This window comes from Cryptomeria japonica, chromosome 4 (assembly GCF_030272615.1).
Source record: "Cryptomeria japonica chromosome 4, Sugi_1.0, whole genome shotgun sequence".
In the NCBI taxonomy this organism is placed as follows: domain Eukaryota; kingdom Viridiplantae; phylum Streptophyta; class Pinopsida; order Cupressales; family Cupressaceae; genus Cryptomeria; species Cryptomeria japonica.
The window spans coordinates 155,784,518-155,796,485 of NC_081408.1; positions in this window are offsets into that span (position 1 = coordinate 155,784,518).

Here is an 11,968-nt window from a genome sequence, read left to right on the forward strand (position 1 = left end):
GCCATGTCACATGACACATAAGCTAGTTTGGCCGCACTAACGTTAGTTTTAACAATTAAAAAAATTGATTTTTTTTTTAATGGATGCATTTGAACTAAGGGAGTCTGACCAATTGATTCCGAAAGAACTCAGTCCGGTTGGACTTTCAGCACCGAAATGGTGGCACATGGCACCATGCAGCCCGATCTACCCTCAATTGGCCCAAAGTGTGACAAAACTCCATGCTTTTGCCCCTTTGATAGAAAGCTAAATCATGAAAAACTAATCACAACTAGCCAAATCATCAAAAACCCAGTGAAAATACAAATTGGCACATATGACCAATATAGTGGTGCATTTGATTGTTTAAGTGCTATATTCAACACTTAGAATGACACATTTAACACTTTTTGTAGCACTTTTAACTCATCTTGTGGTTCATTCAAAACAACAAGCAAAAACTAAGAAAAACGGAGCTATTAAGTGACGACTGACTAAGGCAATCACTAAGGCATAAAAACATGATTCAAAACCCAGTCTAGAAAGTCACAATGTTTTTTTTATCATAGTAATAAAGCCAAAAATAAATCTATCAATCAAATTATAAACATAAGAATCAATTCCCAAAGCCAAAGAGACTCACGACATCACACATGGGATAGAAACTCAAATATCTATACAAGGTCAACATCAGGGAATCCAAACAACCTAAACTCTCAATAAATAATATTTTAGAACTTTTAGACCCAAAATAAGAATCCACAATAAAACATTGTATACTTAGAATGTGTATAGGAACCTCACAATGTCGTTCATAGCAATCTAATGACAATGAAAGGAACATAGTGAATAAATGTAAAGACAAATTCCCAAACTATAGAAAATGTATGCCTTTATTTCAATATTCCATTTTCATTATAACATTACTTCACCCAACACTCAACAAGCAATCTTTCTTAGGCACAAAGTAGACATAGAGAAATAATTTCTTCCAAAAATCAAAATTACAAGAGATAAATCCTCCAACATAGAAATAATAGAAGTTATGGTTAGGAAATATGATGAAGAGAAAAACAAAAATCCTCAAGCTTCAGCAATCCAATCCAAGCCTCCAATCCAAACCCAAAATCTCTAGCAATCACCAAATTCATAGAGAAGCCAATCCGAAAACTCTCAATAAAATGGCAACAAATAAAATTTGAAGCCAAACTATGGAAAAATCTCGTCCAATCAAAATATTTCAATAAACTATATTCTATACCAACCCCTTCCAAAAATTGAGCTAAGAATATAAAATAATATTATTTACTTACCCCAAAATCTCAACCAAAAAAATAATAGAGTACATGTAAAAAAAATATCTAATTACTCAATTAGTAACAAGAGAATGTAATAATATAATAATGAATAATCAAAGGCAGTATAAATAAATAAACAATCAATTAAATAAAAATATCCTCACAATCACAACTCCCATTAGGGCCAATCATAACAATGGGTAGGTACATAAATAATAAAAAATAAATATCCAATAAATAAAATAATAATAAAATAAATAATTCATTAGTCTGAATGGGTGCGAAGGCGGGAGGAGCGGTTGGAGGGGAGGCTGAAGGCGATGATGATGAGGATGGGTTTGTTCCCCTTTGCTAGTGCATGGATGTGTGGTGTATCTAGCTAGAGGCTTCGTTGGGGTTGTGGTCAATTTGTATGCCCTTCCTAGAGGATGTTTTGAGGCATGGAAGGAAAAGAGGGAGTTGTGGGGTTTGGATGTTGGTAGGTGGGTTTGCTGGCAAGGTTTTCATTCCATTTGCGGATGTTTGTAAGGGAACTCTCCGTGTTGTTGTTGCTCTGAACTTGGATGTGGGTATGGTTGTTAATGATGTTGGTGTCATTTTCCTTCTATTGCTTCCTGCCATCTTTGATGTGTCATCTTGATGGTTTTGGAAGACTTTTCTTTCTTTGTGGACAACCTATGTTGTCTTACCCTACTCCTTCGGTCTATGGTTTCTTGGAAATCTCTGGCTTGAGGGGTGTTTTGGAGTTGGTTCTGTTCTTTTTAGCCTCTACGACATAGTTATTGGATGACCTTGTGTCTTTTGGGGGTATTTGGAGGGGGGCTCATTTTCTGGTGTTTTGGGGTTCTCTCTAGTTTTGAGATGCCTTTGTTGGAGGAGGTTTGTTGTTCTCTGGGTTTATTTCTTGGTTCTCTCTTGCCCCTATGTTGTTGGTGTTGTGGTCCTCTCTCGAATTGCTTACATGGCTTGTACTTTTCATGCTTCTTTTTATGCATCTTTGGGCTTTTCTGGTCATTCCTATGGAGGTGGTCATCTCTTCTATTGAGAGGGAGATGGATGTGGCTTGATTTGTCCCTTCTCCTTTCGAGATGGAGATGGGTGCTATCAGATTTGCACGAATCTCTTGTTGGGGGACCATTGAAGTCTTGTTTCTTAATTTTAAGGGTGTTGTAGCTAGCTTATGTGTTGCATTTTTTCTTGTATCTCCTATTGAGGTGGAGCTCCCAGTAGAAAGATGAAACTTATTTTTATGGATTTTTTGTGGGATCCATGGCTATTCCCATTATGCTGGGTAAGAACGTTTTTCTTTTCAAGGTGGAGTTTCTGTTTGGGGATAGTGTTGAAAATTACCCTTCTCCTATTGAGGTGGATTTGGGTGATGTTGTTGACGTTGGCATGTATCGAGAGAGGGTTGTTTGTGCCCTATTTTGTATCTTTTGGAGAATAGAGATTGGTCTACTTTTTTTTATCCTTCTCTTTCTCCTAATCATGTGGGGATCTTGGAGAATGTCTTGTGTGTATCTCTGTGCAGTTTCAAGATCAAGGTCAAGGGAGCCTTTCAAAACCCCATTGTTTTAGGTTGTGGGAGCCTTGTAAAACCCTCACTCAAGGTTGAGGGAGCCTAGAAAAACCTTACTTCTAGTTGTGGGAGCTCTTTTAAACCCACTATCATAGTTGAGGGAACCTGGAAAAATGCTACATTTTTTTTCTTTTTTCAAAGATATGCTAGATGCTAGTAGGTTTCAAGGGCCCAGACTCGCCGGTTTTGGTTTTTGGTTAAGATTGGTCTTTGTGGTTTTGTATGGCCCGGACTGGTTGGTGTTGGTTTTTGGTTAGGATTGGTCTTTGTGGTTTTGTATTGCCCAGAGACTCTATTATAGGTTAAGGGAACCTAGGAAAACCTTTCTTGTTGGTTGAAGGTGCCTAAAAATCCCTCGTTCTTCTTTTTTCTTGAGGTTTGTTGTTGTTGATTTAGATCTTTTGTTTGTGCCAACATGTTTTGTAATGTTTTGATGGTATGATGAAAGAATAAGTATCCGATAGAATACTGAGAGGGGGGGTGAATCAGTATATTGAAAAACTGATACAAATATCCCAAACTCAAACTTAGTCAAACAAAGTAAACATATCTCAGTCAAGATCAATAATTATAAGAATACTTGACATCAACCAGTTTAACTATTATGACAACTTTAATAGTAAAAAAATTCAATCTTGTAAACATCAACAATGCTTAATCATAACTCAACATATTCATCTCTAAATGCTTCTACTTAACATGCCTTATTATAAGTTAACCAAATCAATAAATAAGATCACAACCATAAAATCATTCACCACTTGACACAAATGTTTATACATGGAAAACCAAAATAGGTAAAAACCAAGGTGAGATGAGACTCACAAGGATAGCTATCTAAACTCTTTTGAAGTTCACCCTATTAGGAGCCAAGCCTATTAAAGCTTTACAATAAGTCCTATTAAGAACTAATTTCAGTTAGGAATCACTCGGTTAAGGGATTTACAAATATGCCTTGATGAAAATCACAATACCCTATTAGGACTAACCTCAGTGGAGGATTTAAGAATCCAAGCTAATGGACCACCTTGTTAGAGGATTTAATGAGTAACCAAGCTTGTTAGAGTTTAGTCAATTAAAGGATTTAACTTCTATTGTAATTGTTAGAAAACAACAGGTTTTCTTGATCTGTTTGAGTAGCACTACATTTGCTTGATCACATCCTTGTAAGATTTAATCTACCTTCATTCAAAGTGCAGATCCATTCACTAGTTAGGCAACTACACACTCAATAGGTTTCTATCAATCTTGCCAACAACCTTTACAAACAACTTCATCAACCTTAAATACAAATCAATTAGGTCGTTAACACAACAAAAACCTAATTCTCATCATCAATATTACAAACAAGTTGGTACAATCTTGACCATTAGAAATCATGACAATCTCTTTACATTCTTCAAGAAAATTCCAACCGCTCCATGATCACCACTTTATCAGACTTTGTAACTCATCACGCGTTGTGCATTAGATGCAATCCACTTTTCTCCCTCCCTAGTCAAAAAACAAACGTGCCAAAAGAATTTAAACATATCCTAATGCAATGATCACACGTGTCTCCATCATTAACGCTTATCAAATAATAAACCAACAAACTTGATCGGTTAGGGTTTAACAGTTGATAGGGTTTAACGGTTATATTACATAGAAAGGTTTTACGCTTTACACTGGTTCACCGGTTCAACTCACAAACTTTACATATCGGTTTAAAAAATCTTCCACAAAGATCTTCTTGCCGGTTAATAGCCAATATCAAAAACAACAATATCAACAATAACATGAATACTATTACCGGTTCATTTGATATCAATGTCAACATATCATTAATGCAATCTCTATGCAAAATGCCATCAAACTCAAAATGCCAAAAATCTCCCCCTTTGGCAATGATGGCAATACAAATATCAATGCCTCTGATTGCTACTGAGATTGGTGAATAGGAATCCTCGTTAACATTACCAAGTATTCACCTTGCTTTGTCTATCTTCAGCATGCCACTGGTTCACCTAATCAGACACATAATTCTTCTCCTCAATCACATAATTATTCGCCCCCTTTGACAACAATGCCAAAGTGAAAGTAAAAAATGTAATTCTTCTCTCACTTTGCATCAACATCACTCTACAACTTGATGCTCCCCCTGGGGAATACATCAACATCTTCATCAATCCATGTAAAATTATGCAAGTAATTCAAGGATTAATGCAATCACCATCATGGTCAACTAACTTCATAAAGAGGGACAACCCCCAATTGACTTCTAAGATACTCAAAAGTGGTCTTAGGAAGAGGTTTGGTAAGGATATCTACAAGCTTCTCCCTGGTAGAAACATGCTCCAAGATAACATCTTTACTTTGAAATTTTTTCCTCAATAAGTGATATTTCAATTCAATGTGTTTAGTCCTTGAGTGCAAAACATGATTTTTAGAAATGTTTATTGGACTTGTATTATCACACAAAATCTTTATTGGTTCTAAGATTTCCATCTTCAAAACTTCCAAAATGTGCCTCTTCCACATAGCTTGTGTGCAATTCATATAAGCCACTACATACTCAGTTTCAGCAGTAGATTGTGAAGTGCAACTCTACTTTTTACTACTCCATGAAACTAGCCTTCCTCCTAGAAACAATTCTCCACCAGTAGTACTCTTCCAATCATCAATATTTCTTGCCTAGTCAACATTTGTGTATGATTTCAAATCAAAATTTCCACCATATGGACACCATAACCTATAGTCAATAGTACCTTTCAGATATCTAAAAATTCTCTTGGTTTCCATCAAATGTGCCTCCTTTGGATTCTTCCTAAATCTAGCAACAATACCAACTGCATGGCCAATATTTGGTGGACTATGAACAACATAGTGTAATTTACCAATCATTAACCTATATTCCTTTTCGTCTACAAACTTAGATGCATCTTCCTTGGATAATTTACAACCTGTAACCATTGGGGTTCCAACTGGTTTATAGTCACTCATACCGAAAGTGTTCAAAACCTCTTTCACATACTTGGACTGTGTAATGAAAATACCATTCTTCATCTGTTTTATCTGTAGGCCTATGAAATTTTTTATTTTCCCTACTAATGGCATCTCAAAATCATTTTTCATTTCATCTACAAAATAATTACTCATGTCATCATTACCTCCAAATATAATATCATCTACAAATACTTCACTGACCAGTATTTCACATCCTTCAGACTTGAGATAAATGTTGTTGTCATCACTAGTTCTAGCAAAGCCTACCTTCATCAGATGAGTATGAATTCATTCATACCATGCTCTGGGTGCTTTCTTTAATCCATACAAAGGTTTATGCAATTCGCATACCATGTCTTCCTTATCTGTCAATGCATAACAATCAGGATGCTCTATATAAACCTCTTCTTCTAGTATCCCATTCAAGAATGTAGACTTAACATCCATCTGGTATACCTTGAACTTCTTATGAGATGCAAATACAAGTAATGTTTGGACACCTTCCAGTCTAGCTACTAGTGCAAATTTTCTCCATAATCTTCTCCTTCTTCTTGTGCATAACCTTTGCATACTAATCTTTCCTTATTGCGAACTACAACACCATCTTCTTTTAATTTGTTTCTGAAGACCCATTTAGTACCTATAACATTCTTGTTTACCGATTGGGGTACCAGGGTTGAAGTGTTGTTCTTCTCAATTTGATCCAACTCCTCCTCCATATCTTTCACCCTATGATCATCACCAAATGCCTCCTTAGCACTTCTAGGTTCAAAGGTGGAGATCATGCAAGAGTTCTCTCTTATTCTCCTTCTAGTTAGTACATTGTCATCCTCATCTCCAATTATCTGTTCAGGATTGTGATTCAATCTCACATACCTAGGAATAACATGATCATTCTCTTCAAGTTCAGCTTCTTCATTATCATCTTCTTTTGAATTTATTTGTTGTGATTGAACAATTACATCAAGATTTGCTTTACCGGTTTCTGATTTAATAGTTTCAGGTTCCAAAAGAAAAATGCAAGGATCTTCATCCTTCTTCTTAAAGATGGTTCCTTCTAAAGCTTCAGGACATTCATCTACATGAACATTAGCACTCTCAATAATTTTGTATGTCCGGTTCTTGAAGCATTTATAGGCCTTAATCTTGGTGGAATAGCCAAGAAATATGCCCTCATCACTCTTAGCTTCAAACTTGCCTATGTAATCACCTCTTTTAATAAAACATTTTCTTTGAAATATCTTAAAATAGCTAACATCAAGTGATCTCCCATACAACTTTCCAAAAATTTTTTGCTACACCTCCTTGTATCAACATAGTCCTAGAAGCTTCAACCACTGACCGGTTGTTTCTCTCTGCTATACCATTTTGCTTTGGTGTCCTTGGTGGGTAAAATTGATGCTTGATACCATTATCATGACAATACTTAGTGAACTCCATAGAAGTGAATTCACCACCTTGATCTATTCTTAGATATTTTATCTTTTTGCCACTCTCTCTCTTAGCTAAGGCTCTTAATGCCTTAAATTCACCAAAAGCTTCATTCTTATCCTTCAAGAATGTGACCCACATCATCCTTGAATAATCATTAGTGAAGATCATGAAGTATCTGTCACCTTGAATTCTTCTTATTCTTATTGGTCCACATAAATCTATATGAACCAAATCTAACAAGTGCTCTTTTGAGAAAGACTTGCTCTTGAAAGTTGAAGAAGTATTCTTTCCTAGTTGACATTCTTTACAAAGACCATTAGCTAGTTTGTTTAGCTGAGGCAGACCTCTTACTGTCTTAGACTTGCTTACCTTAACAATATTATCAAAATTTATATCACAAAATCTCCTATGCCAAAGCCAGCTATCATCTATTTTTGCAATCAAAGAGTTGCTAACTTTAGGATTAAGATGAAATAGATTACCTCTTATTTGTTTCCCAATTGCAATAAATTCACCTTTGTTGTTAAAGATTTTGCACATTCCATTTCTAAACTCCAGTGCGTATCCTCTGTCATTAAGTTGTGCCACACTTAAAAGATTGTGCTTTAGACTTTCCACCCAATACACATCGTCATCACTACTCTTCCCATTAAGAGAAAAAACTCCCTTACCTTTAACCATATAGGGTGAGTCATTGCCACATCTGACAAAACCACCATCAAATTCTTTCAGGGAAAGAAATTTGCTCCGATCACCGGTCATGTGATGTGAACAACCACTATCAATGATCCAATCATCAGAGTTATCCATTCTGGATACTAGTGCCTTCTGATATGATATTTCTTCTTTAATAGCTACAAACACAACATCTTCACTACCATCATCATCAGATTCTGCATCAGTAGTACCACTATTAATAGATACAAGATGATCTCTCTAGCCTTTACCCTTGTACTTCTTAAATTTGTCTCTCTTGTATTCATTTTCACCATTAGGGCAATTCACTTCTATATGACCAACCTTGTTGCATGCAAAACATTTTAAAGGTAGCTTACCTCTTTATTTACTAGTGCCTCTAGGTAGTCATTTTGCCAAGAATGCTTCAAGTTCCACTAAGTTGTCTTCATATTTAGCATCTTTGCTGGATCTAGATTCATAGCTATGTCCGATATCTCTACTTCTTCTCACAAATGGATTAGAGATAGAAGCGCTGAATGTAGATTCTAATTTTGGTACACTACCATCATAGCCATTTAGTTCAAAACCAGTAAGTTTGCCAATAATAGAGTCAAGAGTTACCTTTGGCTTGTCAATAGATTTCAGCTCCTGAATAGCTGCAACTCATATAACATAGACTGATAGTAGGGTTCTCCATACTTTACTGATTACTATGGCATCTTCTACTTTCCCTCCTGCACTCTTTATCTCACCAACTATCTCTTTAATACTTTGACCATACTGCTAGATATTCTCATCTTCAGACATTCTCATGTCATCAAATTTTCCTCTTAAACTCTCCTTTTTGGCAATCTTAACATGTTCATCGCTGCTATAAATCTCTTCAATTTTTTGCCATACTTCATGTGCAATTGCAAGACCATGAAGATCTACATATTCAACATCAGACAGGGAACTGATAATAGCCTCTAATGCTTGGTGATTTTCTTGTTGTTCTTTCTTCTGATCATCAGTCAGGATTCCAGTAGGTGTAATATAATTAGTTCCTATATGATCGCAATACTGAGTACCAAGACTCTTAATCTAAATCTTCATTTTGTCACTCCATATTCTATAGTTATCTTTGTTGAACTTCAAACCTTCTTTCTTCATCATGATCTACAAGATCTTTTCCTCAAGTTGTTAGGCTTTTCGATTAAGAGGACCTAAGATGCTCTGATACCAATTGATGGTATGATGAAAGAATAAGTATATGATAGAATACTGAGATTGGGGGGGTGAACTAGTATATTGAAAAACTAATACAAAGTTCCCAAACTGAAACTCAGTCAAACAAAGTAAACATATCTAAATCAAGATCAATATTCATAAGAATACTTGACATCAACCAGTTTAACTGTTATGACAACTTTAATAGTAAACAACTTCAATCTTGTAAACATCAACAATTCTTAATGATAACTCAACATATTCATCTCTCAATACTTCTACTTAACATGTCTTATCAGAAGTTAACCAAATCAACAAATAAGATCACAACAAAAAACACATTCACCACTTGACACAAATGTTTATATGTGGAAAAACCAAATAGGTAAAAACCACGGTGAGATGAGACTCACAAGAATAGCTATCTGAACTCTTCTAAAGTTCACCATGTTAGGAGCCAAGCTTGTTAAAGATTTACAATAAGTCATGTTAAGAACTAATTCTAGTTAGGAATCACCCAGTTAAGGGATTTACAAATATGCCTTGGTAAAAAGCACAATACCCTGTTAAGAGTAACATCGCTGAAGGATTTAAGAATCCCAGGTAATGGACCACCTTGTTAGAGGATTTAATGAGTAACCAAGCTTGTTAGAGCTTACCTGGTTAGGCAACTACATACTCAATAGGTTTCTATCAATCTTGCCAACAACATGTACAAACAACTTCATCGACCTTAAATACAAATCAATTAGGTCGGTAACACAACAAAAAACTAATTCTCATCATAGAGATTACAAACAAGTTAGTACAATATTGACCATTATAAATCATGACAATCTCTTTACATTCTTCAAGAAAATTCCAACCGCTCCATGATAACAGCTTCATCAGACTTTGTAACTCATCACGCGTTGTGCATTAGATGCAATCCACTTTGCTCCCTCCCTAGTCAAAAAACAAACGTGCCAAAAGAATTTAAACATATCCTCATACAATGATCACATGTGTCTTCATCATTACCACTTATCAAATAATAAACCAACAAACTTGATCGGTTAGGGTTTAACAGTTGATAGGGTTTTACGGTTACATGACATAGAAAGGTTTAACCCTTTAGACCAGTTCACCGATTCAACTCACAAACTTTACATATCAAAATTCTTCCACAAATCTCTTCTTGCCGATTAATAGCCAATATCAAAAACAACAATATCAACAATAACATGAATACTATTACCGGTTCTTTTGATATCAATGACAACATATCATTAATGCAATCTCTATGCAAAATGCCATCAAACTCAAAATGCCAAAAATCTCCACCTTTTGCATTGATGGCAATACAAATATCAACGCCTCTGATTGCTACTAAGATTGGTGAATAGGAATCCTGGTTAACATTACCAAGTATTCACCTTACTCTGTCTATCTTCAACCTGCCATTGGTTCACCTAATCAGACACATAATTCTTCTCCTCAATCACATAATTATTCGCCCCCTTTGACAACAATGCCAAAGTGAAAGTAAAAAATGTAATTATGCTCTCACTTTGCACCAACATCACTCTACAACTTGATGCTCCCCCTAGGGAATACATCCACATCTTCATCAATCCATGTAAAATTATGCAAGTGGTTCAGGGATTGATGCAATCACCATCATGCTCAACTAACTTCAAAAAGAGGGACAACCCCCAATTGACTTCTAAGATACTCGAAAGTGGTCTTAGGAAGAGGTTTGGTAAAGATATCTACAAGCTTCTCCTTGGTTAAAACATGCTCCAAGATAGCATCTTTACTTTGAACTTTTTTCCTCAATAAGTGATATTTCAATTCAATGTGCTTAGTCCTTGCATGCAAAATAGGATTTCTAGAAATGTTTATTGCACTTGTATTATCACACAAAATCTTTATTGGTTCTGAAATTTCCATCTTCAAACCTTCCAAAATGTGCCTCTTCCAGATAGCTTGTGTGCAATTCATATAAGCCACTACATACTCAGCTTTAGTAGTAGATTGTGAAGTGTAACTCTGCTTTTTACTACTCCATGAAACTAGCCTTCCTCCTAGAAAGAATTCTCCAACGGTAGTACTCTTCCAATCATCAATATTTCTTGCCCAATCAGCATTTGTGTATGATTTCAAATCAAAATTTCCACCATATGGACACCATAATCTATATTCAACAGTACCTTTCAGATATCTAAAAATTCTCTTGGTTTCCATCAAATGTGTCTCCTTTGGATTCTTCCCAAATCTAGCAACAATACCAACTGCACGACCAAGATTCAGTCGACTATGAACAACATAGTGTAATTTACCAATCATTGACTTGTATTCCTTTTCGTCTACAGACTTAGATGCATCTTCCTTGGATAATTTACAATCGGTAACACTTGAATTTATTTGTTTTGATTGAACAATTACATCAAGATTTGCTTTACCAGTTTCTAATTTAGCAATTTTAGGTTCCAAAAGAAAAATACAAGGATCGTCATCCTTCTTCTTAAAGCTGGTTCCTTCTAAAGCTTCAGGACATTCATCTACATGAGCATCAGTAATCTCAACAATTCTGTATATCCGGTTCTTGAAGCATTTATAGGCCTTACTCTTGATGGAATAGCCAAGAAATATGCCTTCATCACTCTTAGCTTCAAACTTGCCTATGTAATCACCTCTTTTAATAAAACATTTTCTTCCAAATATCTTAAAACAGCTAACATCAACTAATCTCCCATACCAGTACTCATATGGGGTCTTGTCCTTACCTCTTTTCACCAAAACTCGGTTCATTGTGTAGACAGTT